This window comes from Triticum aestivum, chromosome 3D (assembly GCF_018294505.1).
Source record: "Triticum aestivum cultivar Chinese Spring chromosome 3D, IWGSC CS RefSeq v2.1, whole genome shotgun sequence".
In the NCBI taxonomy this organism is placed as follows: Eukaryota; Viridiplantae; Streptophyta; class Magnoliopsida; order Poales; family Poaceae; genus Triticum; species Triticum aestivum.
The window spans coordinates 226947205-226960202 of NC_057802.1; positions in this window are offsets into that span (position 1 = coordinate 226947205).

Here is a 12998-nt window from a genome sequence, read left to right on the forward strand (position 1 = left end):
ACCCTTTCATGCACCGATTGTTTGAATTTGAATTACATGCATTAATGCCTACAAAATGCACATAATCCCCTAAATATTGTAAATTAACCCGGAAAAGTGTCAAATTTGAACACGGTGATTACCAGGGTTTATGTTCATCGTACAAAAAACCTCATGGATGAAGGACAAAGGAAATTTGGATTCCCATTCAATCTTGGTGATTTACTATCGCACACGATTCATCTCCGTCGCCTCTGCGAACCGTGTGTGTTCACTCACACATGCAAAAGGAAAATAAAACTCTCCCCCACTTCGTCCCCACTCACTCGCCGCGGACTACTCCGCAACTTTGCACGCTAAGCTCGACGGTTGTTGGCGACAGGCGTAGGCCACGCTCCAAACGGCACCGGATTTTGCTTCCACCGCTTTCCGCCGCCTATCTGCACCGACATTCTAGACTCTGGTCGACTGGGGTTTTCCGCGGGATTGGGCCGGGGAATTTAATCATGGAGAAGGTGCTCAACTTAACTAGCAAAATATTCACTCATCTCTTATCGCAGTCCGTCCGTCGCTGTTAATCAACCGGCGGAAATCGCCGTGGAATCATTTTTGTTCTAGCTGATTCGTGGGTGTTCATTCATGTGTCCACAGTGCGAGCACAAATTGGGCAACTGTGGTCGTGGCCAGTCGGAAACGAAGTTCTATCTCACCATTCTAGATGACTTCAAGGAGCGCTCGGTATGTTCAATCTCAACCTACCACGGTCGGCATGGCCTAAATTTGTGAACATATACCGTCTGTTGCTACATTATCTATATATTTGCATCAAATCTTTGTTACATTATCTATTTTTAATTCTATATTTTTGAACTTTGCTTTCATCTATATATGGATCTATTCTATCACTTACTCCCATATTTCCATCTTGCTCTGTTATTTCAATATATCTAATTTACGATCTTAATTTTCATTTCAAGCAGTACATCCCTTGCTTTGCAAGAACAGGAGTGGAAGGAAATCTTGGGCTTTACTTTGCTAATGACTCCCAGGATGTCATATTGACAACGCAACATGGATTTACAATGACGGTTAGTGTAAAACTTGATAAAGATGGTCACTCCTATTTTAATGCGAACCTTTGGAGAAAAATGTCTAAGTGTTATGAACTGAAAGGTGGCAATAAAATTCTGCGTGCACCACAGCCTGGTCTAATTAACATGGATTTTTACATCCCCAACGTCATCAACCAATCAAAGTCTAATCGAGGTTAGTGTCCTTTCAACTTTCTCCATGCTGTCATGTTACTATTTAAGCAACCAATTGATCACTATTTAAGCAACCAATTGTGATATCATATTCTGACTCCGTTCCAAGGCAGTAACAAATTCTATTTACCAATTTATGCGCACTATATATTCTTCTGCCATGTTCTGAATAAATAATACCTTTACACCTTTTAAGCAGGATATGTTGGATGCATAGTGAACAATCTGTATGTTACTAAGTGTACCAAATTTCACTGGAAGGACTTGAAGCATGTCATAAACTTTGTTGATAATCTGACAGACATAGCACAGCGTATGAACGCTGGATTTCGGATGGGATTAATTAGACCTATGGTGCACACACTGAACAAGACCAATTGTGTGCACAAAGCGCTGGTAGAAAGTCTTATTTTAATGTTGATGCTCATAAACTATATATATCTACAACGATATGTTACAATTGTTTTTTATTCTACATGTCAACAGAAATTGCCCCCTGTAGCAGTTCCTGGATCAATTTCCCGGCGTGGTCGAATTACACTTGTGCCTGCTAATAACGCCAAAGTGATTGCAAGGTACTGCATTTCCCGTAGAAATGGAACCATTCAAATAAACAAGTTCTCACTTCTCGTGGCAATGCATCCATATTGGAAATTTGGAGACACTGTTCTACTCATACTCTACCAAAGCACAGGAGGGCTGTTCCTTCTTATTGACGAGATGCCGAGTTGCCGTGATCAAGATGCTTCCAGTGGATAGTTGTGGTTGTTGGCCCTCAGCCTCTTAAAATGTGATAGCTGTTACTATATATGTTAAGTATGTAGATATGGACCATATGGTTGTTGGCCCTTAGCCTCTTAAAATGTGATAGTTGTTACTATGTTAAGTATGTAGATATGGACCATATGGTTGTCAAAACCGTGTTACGAAGATCTTCCTTTTGTCGAATGGTGTAACCACTATATATATGTTACTCAAATGCTGTTACCCAAGTTCATAAATTTTCATGGAAAGTATTAGTATCGTACATAGTTCATTGAGTTTAAGCGTGTGCCCGATGTACAGAAGGCATTTGGATATTAGCTGTCCATATTGGAAATTCACACACATGTTAACATAAGGAAACATATGTGTAACATACTAATCACCGCACACGAGTACTCGCTGACGCATCGTGTGCGATACTCCGCCACCGCAAGCAACTAGTTTGCATTTTTCAAAGTTTTTTGTACAGAAAGAATCGCACACGAAGTAACTGTATTAACCGTCTGTGTTGTAATTTCTCATCGCAAACAATTCATCCGAGTCGGCTATTTTCCACTTATCACACACATCTTGTTTACACGACTCGTTTGTGTTCTTTTGGCTAATCGCAAATAGTTCATCCATGTGAATTGTATGCCGCATATCACACACATCTTGTTACGTTGAACCGTTCCTGTTATATTCCCTAATCAAAAACAGTTCGTCCGAGTTAACCGTATGCCGTATATTGCACACACATTGATATTGCTGCCCGTTTCTGTTGTTCTACCTCATCGCAAATAGTTCGAATGGATTAACCGTGTGTCCTGCATCACACACACATTGTTATGGCTGCCCGTTTCTGTTGTTCCGCCTCATTGCAGATAGTTTGAATGGATTAACCGTGTGTCCTTCATCGCACATGCAACTAAAATCTGAACCGTGTTTGATGGCTCCGCCATCGCAAACATTTTGCACCTTTTTTGACTGTTTTTTTACACCACCTTCTGCGATTATTGCATCGCACATAGTTTCGGCAAAGGGTCTCTAATCGTAGTGTCGCGTTAGCAGTCTCCTGCAGTAGTGAAACCAAATCAAATAGGCTCAACTTAAAATGATTTTCTAGGAATCCAAAATGCCTTGAGAAAAGTTCATGATTTTTGGTTAAGGTGGATACCTCTGCCAAAAATGATGCACATATTTTTAGGACATATCTGGATTTTGGAATTGGAGCAACTAAATGCTATGCATATTATTTATTGCTCTGATAATTTTGGAATTATGTGTGGGGCCCTATAATAATGCATCTAGCATCCACAATAATTTCCAGAAGCTGCAAAAATAATTTGGTTAGCAAACCAAATTCAAAACATAAGCAGAAATAGAAAACAGAAGACAAATATGAAAAGACAGAGAGGAGAGAAAGTACCTGGGCTTACCTGCCACTATAGCTCGGCCCAGCCCAGCCGGCTGAGATGCCAGTCATCTTCAACCCCCATCGTCCCCTTGTCATGTGGACGTGTTCCCTGTTCCGCCTCGACACTGTGAATCTCCACGCCGCAATACGTGTCCCCGGACACCTGGAGTCAACGCCCTCGAGGTCGTCTCCTACCTCGGACCCGCCGGTCGCCGTCGACCGATTTGTCATCGTTCCTGCTTCCCCGGCCTCTCCTGCAGCACTGGCAGACCCGGGGTGAGCCGCTGACTTGATCCCCCTTGCCCCGCCGTCCGCCGCGTTCTGTAGCCTCCGTCCCCATGAGCTCCGAAGCTCGCCGCCGTCATGCCTCATCGCCGCCGCAGCCAGAGCTAGCTACGACCGCAAACGATCACTACAGCATGCTCATCACGCCGTCAGGACCCTAGAACACTCACCCATTGCTCCTACCGTGTGCTGCAGCGTCGTTTTCGCCGACGCCTGATCTCTAGCCGCCGCCCAAGTGCTCGCCATCGTCGACTCCGGGCACCCCGCGAACTGTTGCCGCCTCTGCTGGATGTGCGAGCGCACGGGCTACCTCCTCGTGCCCTCAGCGCGCCCCACCGCTTCCCCTACTGCCACTCCCGCGATCTGCCACCGCAGGATTTCGTCACTGGCGGCTAAACGTCGTTCGCTGACGTGGCGCCATCTTTAGGCGCTAATCACCACAAAATCCCCCCATAACAGACACTGTCGAGCGGGCCCCATGGTGGGTCAAATCCCAGTCAACACGGGATTAACCCCTAGTTAACTGTGAGCTTATGACATGCGGGACCCGGTCGTCAGGTTTGACCCTGTTCAACCCTGTTGACCTTCTGATGTCACACCGACGTCATGTTGATGCAGTAAAGGATTTTCTGGATGAAAACTAATTCAGGAAATTCCAGAAAATGGCTTAAACTTCAAAAAATCATAGAAAATAATCTATAACTCCAATGGAAATAATTTATATATGAAAAATGACCAGAAAAAACCAATCTTTCCATCTGTACCATCTTCATGCATGTTTGAACAACTTAAAGTTTCTGTATATGACAATTTGCATAATTGGCATTTAAATGATCACATATGGAGTTTGAATTTGAACCTTTGGTTCAAACCATCTTCATTTAATCTGGTTGCTAGTTGCATTAGCTCAATCAATAGCATATTGCCATGTCACATTCATGCATCATATTGTTGCATTGCATTGATTGTTATTCCTCTCTGTTGCCGGTAATTGTCCCCCCTCAGTAGACGTGGTTCCGACGATGAGTTCGATGAGACCGATGAAGAGCTATACTATCTTCAAAGTGCCAGGCAAGCAAAACCCCCTTGTTCATTCCGATACCATCCCACTCTCTCGCTTCTGCTCTCTTTTACCACATTAGGACAACAACGATTCAACTATTACATGCCGCGGTAGTTGGACCCCTTTCCTCTGCATGACCTGTCATTGCCACAGTAAATAGATGAAACCCACTAGCATGAGTAGGAGTTGTTTGAGCCCTGATGTGCCTACTCATTCATGCGTGTTGTCATGCCAGCTACTGCTTAGAGTTCAGTCAGGTCTGATTCATCGGGGATGAATTGGAATGTGGTGAACATGTCTTACTGTTGAGAGCTAAGTGTGTGAACACGGTTTGGTAAAGGTAGCGGTGAGAGGCCATGTAGGAGTACCTAGTGGGTTTTCTCAGTGAAACCGTCCTTAGGAGCTGAGTTCTATGTTCGTGATCCATTAATAGCTACTACCACACGTTGGGCCCTGAAATATGACCCCGCTCGACTTATTAACCCCCCTGTCCTCTGTCCAGGAGTTGCAGGTAGTTTCTGGTGTTTGTAGTATGCTGTAGGCGGTGCGCAGCACTGACCCGAGGGGTGGGCTGTGATGCGGTAGGCACGTGCCACGGCGTATCGGGATGCCCGTTTGGTGCCTCGGGAACCCTGCACACATCATTCGGAGCTGTAGTGCCTGGGCCGGACTCCCTACAGATGGAACCTGAATAGGCGATAAACCTGGACTAGGGACTTGTGTGGTTAGTCAGGTCGTGGTCTACACCCACATCGGCTTTCGCTTGAAGTCTGCCGAGCACATGTCGTGTGCAAACGCTAAGTGGTGGAAACATGTGCGAAGAAGTACACCCCTGCAGGGTTATAAATGACCTATTCGAATAGCCGCGTCTCTGGTAAAGGACCTCTGGGTTGCCAATACAGTTCATAGACAAGTGAAAGTGGATACTCTAAAATGCGCAAGATAAGCGTGAGTGCTATGGATGGCCTTCTCGTAGGGAGATGGGAGCGGATCCATAGTGGTGCATTGATATGGTCAATATCTGGACTCGTCTGCACCACCTGAAAAGAGTTACCAGCAGTTGTTGTCGGATGTGGGGTTCCGGCAAAACCCTTAAGGTTCGAACTCTGGGGTGCGCGCAAAGTTCTTTCCCTCCTACCGATCCACGCCCTAGCTCGCTAAGATCTCACGGACGAACTCGACGAACTCGCAACACAGAAAGACACGAGGTTTATACTGGTTTGGGCCACCGTTGTGGTGTAATACCCTACTCCAGTGTGGTGGTGGTGGATTGCCTCTTGGGCTGATGATGAACAGTACAAGGGGAAGAACAGCCTCCTGAGGTTGAGGTGTTCTTGTGCTCTGTGGACTTGTGGATGAGAAATCTATCAGTTCACCCTTGGTTCGTTCCACCCCCTCCACTATGGTGGCTAGTTCTACATATATAGGCCCTGGACCTCTCCCCAAATATTGAGCGGGAAGGGAGCCAACAATGGCGGGCGAATTTGAAAGGGGACAGCTAGTACAAGTTATCCTGACAAAAGTGGTCTTCGCCTGCTAAAGGCTCTGGTGATGACGCCGTCTTGGGCTCCACGGTGACCTCCGTCTTGCCATCCTACTGGTCTTGGTCTCGTTGCACTGATATGAAAACCTTTGCCTGATGCCTCGGTACTCCGCACCTGCGCCTGCCACCTTAGCACCAAAGAGGAAACAAGGACGCTGCGCGCGCTGGCGCCTGCTTGGCGCCCGCCTGATGTTGGTCGTCATGGCTCACGTCACGAGAGCCTCGTGAGGTTTGCCCCGCCTTGATATCTCCGCACCTCATGAGCCTGCCTTGCTAGACCGTTCCTGAGGAGGTCTTGCATCGTCCGCCCCGCGAGGCCTGGCCCCTCGGGAGGGTCTTGATTGCCTTGTCGATGAAGATGGGCCGTACGGCCCGCTAGCTTAGCCACGCCGTGGGCCGCAGGCAGGCAAGTCTGGGGACCCCAGTTCCCAGAACGCCAACAGTAGCCCACGGGCCCAAGGCGCGCTCAGGTTTGGCTTCAAGGCGAAGCCAAGGGTCAAGTACGGAGCACCGCGGGCCCCAAAAGCCTTCGGCCTCGGTTGACGCGTGGCGGTTGATCGGACGTGGGCGTCTCCGCTTCCCCACACTGCCTTGGCAACTGCACGACTTGACAAGTCCCTGCGACATGCAAGGAAAACCATCATTACCTGTGATCGTGGGGGCGCCGGTTGGTCTATTCTCGCTATAAATGGGGAAGGGGTGGAGCCCCCGTCGCCCATCTCTTCCTTGCTTCACTCGCTTCTTCTCCTTGCTCCTCTGTTTGCAACAATGGCGCCCATCCGAAGGTTCTCCGCTGAAGAGAAAGGAAAGACCCCCCGCGATGATCCGGGGCCTCTCCCACCGAAGAAGAGGTCGGTCCATCATCGTGACGGGACGGTGATGCAGGTGGTGACGAGGCCTTGGTGCGAGCGGCCTCCTCTAGGGTATCCGCTACCCTTGTACGCCCGAGCCGAGGGCTCAGGAGGGCGGAGTGATGAGCGGCGCCGCCCGAGCCGCGCCCGTGGTCGTCGTGCGACGACGACGCGTGCGGTCGCTCCGGGAGTCCACGTTGCAGACTCCTCGCACGAGCTTGTGCTATGGGCGCCGATGCCCCCCAAGCTCTTGGATCCGCTTCCCGTGATTCTTCTCCGACGTGATGCCGCCGAGGGGGCCCCTCGAACTTTGGTTGCAGCACGCCGACTGCGACACTCCGGCGACCGGAGCAGAGATCGAAGCGGTCCCTGCCGGCAAGATCTTCATGACCCGCGGCTGGGGCGAGGTCGCGCGGGTTTGCCGTGCGAGGGGTGCTCTCGCGATCCACTTCGAGTACGACGGTGCCACCATGCTCTTCTTCAAGGTCTTCGACGCGGAGGGCCGCCGCCTAGAGTGTTGCCCTGGAGGGGAGCGCCAGGTTGACGCGCGCTTCGCTCGTGGCTACTCCAGCAGCAGCAGCAGCCCCTGGGAGTCCAGAATCTCTCCCGAGCCTTACGAGACTCCGGAGACAAGCGACGACAGCTACATGCCTCTGAGCTCTCACTGGGCTCGGAGCAGGGCTGCGGCGTCCAGCCGACGTCGTCGCTGATCTGGATGAGGTTGGCGCCGGCCTCCCGTGGCCCACTGTTGATGATGGCGTCCGCCACGGGAGGGTGTAGATAGGATTCCTCTTAGTTCCTGCTTTTGCTTCCTGCGAAGGATCATGAGGTACCCCGTGGGGGCGTGTAAGGATCTATGATGCCCCTTTGTGTATATCTTCCTTATTATCAAAATTTGCGAGCGCATGTCCTGTCAAGGCTCGGTCTCCCCTTTCCAACCTCGCGATAGCTTGTTGCTCTACGCTGACTGGTCCCAGTCCCCAGGCAGGCTACAGCCGTCGCTGGTATGTCAGGTCGCATGCCGTGGTCAAGGCCAGGAGGTGTGCGGCCCGAGGTCCGGTAAGAGCCCCTGAGGCGCGATGCTCAGGAGGTCCCCTTTAGCGCTCAAGCGGCTATGGCAAGATAAGAAAGGGAGGCGACGTGGCCACGGCAGAGCTGTGATGACCGTGATTGTAAGGTTCCAACGATTGGCCGATCCGAGCGCGAGAGTAATCTCAGTGGTGCGTGGTCGATTCTTCGAGATGCGCCAGGCCTGTGCGCCACTGTCCACAGCGTAGCTAGGTTAGGCCCGTACGGGTCCTTCCCCTTCCAATTCTTTCCTTCGTGATCTACGTCCTCGGGTCCCGGCCCTCGAGCGAGCTCAGCCGCCGCCGCAGCCGTGCAAGGTTAGGTGGAGGCCCTGCTGAAGAGGTTCCGCGGCTTTGCCTCCGCACCCTTGTCCGGCGACGCCGCCGATCCTGCGGCTGATGGTGCAGGTGAAGACGACATCACCCATGGAGGAGCGCCTTCTACCGGTGCTGGTGGTGTTCAGGGGTGACCCGCGGCTAGTGTCTTGTTTCGTCCCTGCAGCATGCATCAGGCCTCGTGGAGGCGTTAAACTTTCATTTGATATTGTGAGGACAATATGATTTGTAATATTTGCTTCGAGATTTTGCAATTTTCCTCCTATCCGCTTTGTGTTCTGTGTCGGCAGAGCCCGGCCCCGCGCATACCTCGACCGTCGTTAGGCCGACCGGAGACCAGGACGGACCAAGGAGTGAGGGGCTACGTGACCAGTTAGGCTCTTGAGTCGCGATGCTCAGGAGTCCCCCTTGACGCGCAAACAGCTTATAGGGAGAGTACGCGAGGATAGACTAGTGTTCTACGTCGGCAGAGCCCGGCCCCGCGCATACCTCAACTGCCATTGGGCCGGCTGGAGACCAGGACGAACCAAGGAGTGAGGGGCTACGTGACCAGTTAGGCTCCTGAGTCGCGATGCTCAGGAGTCCCCCTTGACATGCAAACAATCTCCATACCTTCCCTCGAGGCCTTGGGAGAGGCGTGCGACGACCAGGTCCAGGGGACCTGTTTGGGCGGCGTGCGCTTGGGCGTGACCCGAGAGCAGCCCCCAGGCCCGGGAGGCCTGGTTGGGTGGTGTACGCTTGGGCGTGACCCAAGCGCAGCCCCCGTGTCCAGCCCCCTCACGCGGCTCTCCCGAGGGGAGGCGTTGCGGTGAGGCCGGACGCTGAGCTGTGGGCTCCCTGAGGTTGGTACGACCGTGGAGTCGCCCTCAGTTGTTTATCACCAGCGCGGAGCATAGTGCTTCCGCTTGTGCACGGGCATAGCCGCTCCTCGGCAGTGTCGACGGCCAGCGCGGAGCATGGTGCTTCCACTTGTGCGTGGGAGGGGGGGCCCCTCCGGGAGGAGCCCCCGGAGCTTGTACAACCCCGCCCTGACACGTGGCTTGCACGGCAGGGCTGCGAGGTGTATCTGGGCACTCGTGAGCCAACGCGGGACTCACGAGGCCCTACCTCAAGGCGGGTTGCGCCTGGTCTTGAGTCTTGATGGCTGTATGTTCCTGCAACGCGGTTAGGTGCAAGCACTCTACGTCCTCAGGTCCCAGCCCTCGAGCGAGCTCAACCGCCGCTGGTATGCCAGGTCACGATGTTGTGGTCAAGGCCAGGGGGTGAGGGCTGGAGACCCAGTAAGAGCTCCTGAGTCGTGATGCTCAGGAGCCCCCCTTTTAACGTGCAAGCGAATTGCACGGGGCGAATGGACCCGTGGCGAGTGGCGATCGAGCGGTGACTATCATAGGTAGATTAGGGATGGAGGGCAAACCAACTTGGGTAAATGCATAAAGGTACATGCCACTGGGTCAGGCCCGAGCGGCTTGGGGTTAATGCAGCCCGAGGGGCGCCCCCATCAAGGTAAGCTAAAGGCATAAGAAAAGAATACACGCCACAGGGACGGACCCACGCGGCCTGGGAATAATGCAGCCCGAGGGGCGCTCCCAGCTAAATGAACTTGGAAAACGTCACCTGGTTCCGTCGACGAAGAAGAGTTGGTGCAACTGAAGGAACACGGCGAAGGAATGGCTCCTCACAAGCCACCGGGGCCCTAAGCCTCGGGAGGCTCTGGGGGTTCAGGCGGTTCCCTAAGGACCATCTCCATCTCCGCCAGGACAGCGTGGTGCCTGGCCTCCTGAGCGGCCATGACGCGCCGCATGTTGCACTGGTAGGCTGACGACACGCTCGGCAGGCCGAAGGGCATGCCAACGTAGCTGTGCGGTGGACCCTCGCAGCGTCCCACGCGCGAAGGCCAGAAGAGCCATTGAGATGCGGCCCTGTTGAGTCCTGGGACATCGATGCAGACACGCAGCCCGGCATCCTCGCCTGGGTGCGGAGCTGCGCCTCGTGAGCGGCGATCGCCGTGCATGGCCCTTGCGTCTTGCAGTTCCTGAGTGGTCTCGGTGATGAACTCCTGAGCGGTGGGCGCTCCCTTTCCTGTGATCTCCTGAGGGAAACGAGTCGCGAAGCACGCCTCCAAGTGGTGCCCAAGCGCCTCCCTCGTGAGGTTGGCAAGGTCCGAGGCCCTCCAGAAAAGAGCCCGCGAGCCCTGCCCGAGGAGGGCGCCGGACGCGCCTTCTTATGCGATGGAGGGAGGCGCCCCTGGAGCGGGCGCTGATCCTGACGAGGCTCCAGCAGTGTCGTCACCCTTCTGAGATCCGACACGGCGCAGCTTCTTCTTCTTGGGGATGGCCTTCGGAGGACCCTCACTTTTGCTGTCGGGGTCCTCGATCGCTGTGACCTGGAAGGCGTGCTCGAGGGAGCACACCGCATCTCTCTCTTCACATGGGACCGTGATTATTCCGCCGCTTCCCATCATCTTGAGGACGTTGTAGCCGTGGTGGGTGACGGCCATGAACTTGGCCAGCGCCGGATATCGGAGGATGGCGTTCTACGACAGGCGGATGTGCGGGATGTCGAAGTCCATGAGCTCCGTGCGGTAGTTCTTGCGTTCCCCAAAGGTGACAGGGAGGCGGACCTGCCCAATTGGTGTGGTGGAACCGTCGGTCACTCCTGAGAAAGGCTTGGTAGGCTGAAGCTGTTCATACGGGACTTGGAGGTTGTCGAACGTGTCGACGGACAGGACATTAAGCCCTGCGCCGCCGTCGATGAGGGTCTTGGTAACTTGCACATTGCTGATGACTGGTGAACAAAGCATTGGGAGGGTGCCAGCGGTGGCTGCGCACTTGAGCTGATCTGCCGAGTTGAAGGTGATGGCGCACTGGGACCACCTGAGCGGACGCGTGGCCTCGAGCTTGGGGAGGACTGCATTCACTTCACAAGCAAACTGTTTGAAGATGCACTGCGAGGCTGGGGCCTGAGCTCCGCCCAAGATGCAGGCGATAGCACGCGGCTCCTAGAAGCCCCCAGCCCCCTCGTCTTGATGGTGGTCTTCGTTCCTCCTTGGTGGTGGCGGCAGCGGGGGAAGACCGGCGTTGCCCTGAGGACGGTCGTCACGAGGCTGGTCCCTCCAGGCGCCCTCGCGAGGATGATCCTCCCAGCGGTCCTCGCGAGGACGGTCGCCCCACTCCTGACATGGGCCACGGTCATCCCAGCATCCACCACCCCGTCCTCCTCCTGGGCCGTAGCCACGGTCGCTGAGCTCGGGGCGTCGACTGAAGCATCTTCGCGGATGGCTCTAAACTCTTGGCAGTCACTGGTGTTGTGGGTGTTCAGGTTGTGGAAGGCGCAGAACGGCCGGCTGTTCTTGGATGAATCAGGCTGATCTCTGCCCCGCTTGGTGTCGGGCTCTGCTGCGAGCATGGCCGCTTCCTTGCGCTTCACGTCCTTGGCCTTGGCCTTCTTCTCCTCTGCACCTGCAGCTGGCAGCTCAAGGAGGGAAAGGCGCCCCTCCTCAGCTCTTGCGCACTTGGTAACAGGTTGAACAGCTCCTGAGATGTGCACAGCTCCTTGTGGATAGCGAGCTCTTCCTTCATCTTGGCGTCACGGACGCCATCGGAGAACGCGGATATGATGGCCTCGTCCGTGACCTTGGGGATCTTGAGGCGAGTGTTGTTGAAGCTCTGAATGTACTTCTGGAGGGTCTCTCCTGGTTGTTGCTTGATGCGGCGCAGGTCGCCCACGGCCGGCGAGCGGTCACGGGTGCCCTGGAAGTTGGCGACGAAGCGGTCGCGCATCTCATCCCAGGAGGAGATCAAGCCGTGCTGCAGGTTCAGGAGCCAGGAGCGGGCACCATCTTTGAGAGCCATGGGAAACCAGTTCGCCATGACTTTCTCGTCGTCATTGGCTGCTTCGATGCTCAGCACGTAGAGCTGCAGGAATTCTGCGGGGTCGGTGGTGCCATCGTAACGAGGGGGCAGATCCGGCTTGAACTTGCCCGGCCAGGCGACGCTACGTAGCTCGGGGGTGAAGGCGCGGCAGCCGACCGTGGTCACCGGGGCCCGCCTCAGAGGTGGGGCTTGGTCTTGATGAGGTCCACGCCCCGCCACCGCAGGTGGCGCGCGGTCTTGACGAGGCAGTGCGGGGAGCACAGGTGCAGCTTCCCGCGGCCGAGGGATTTCTTGGCAGCTCCTCTCTTCGCGCGCGGGCACCGGGCGTGGTGGATGGCGCCGCTGGGCCGCGCGCCTTGGCGCCAAGACGCGGTCTCGAGGCAGAGGTGGTGGAGGCGCGTCATGAGCCACGTTGCCCGTGGCTGGCGGAGGGTGAGGCAGAGAAAGGGACGGCGCCAGGGAGCCTCCTGCGGCGCGGACGAGCTCGGCAACACGGTCGAGCCACTCCTCGTAGAGGTCATCGACCGAGCGGTAGCGCAGGAGCTCGTATGTCGCGAGGAGCGCAGCCCGCGCATT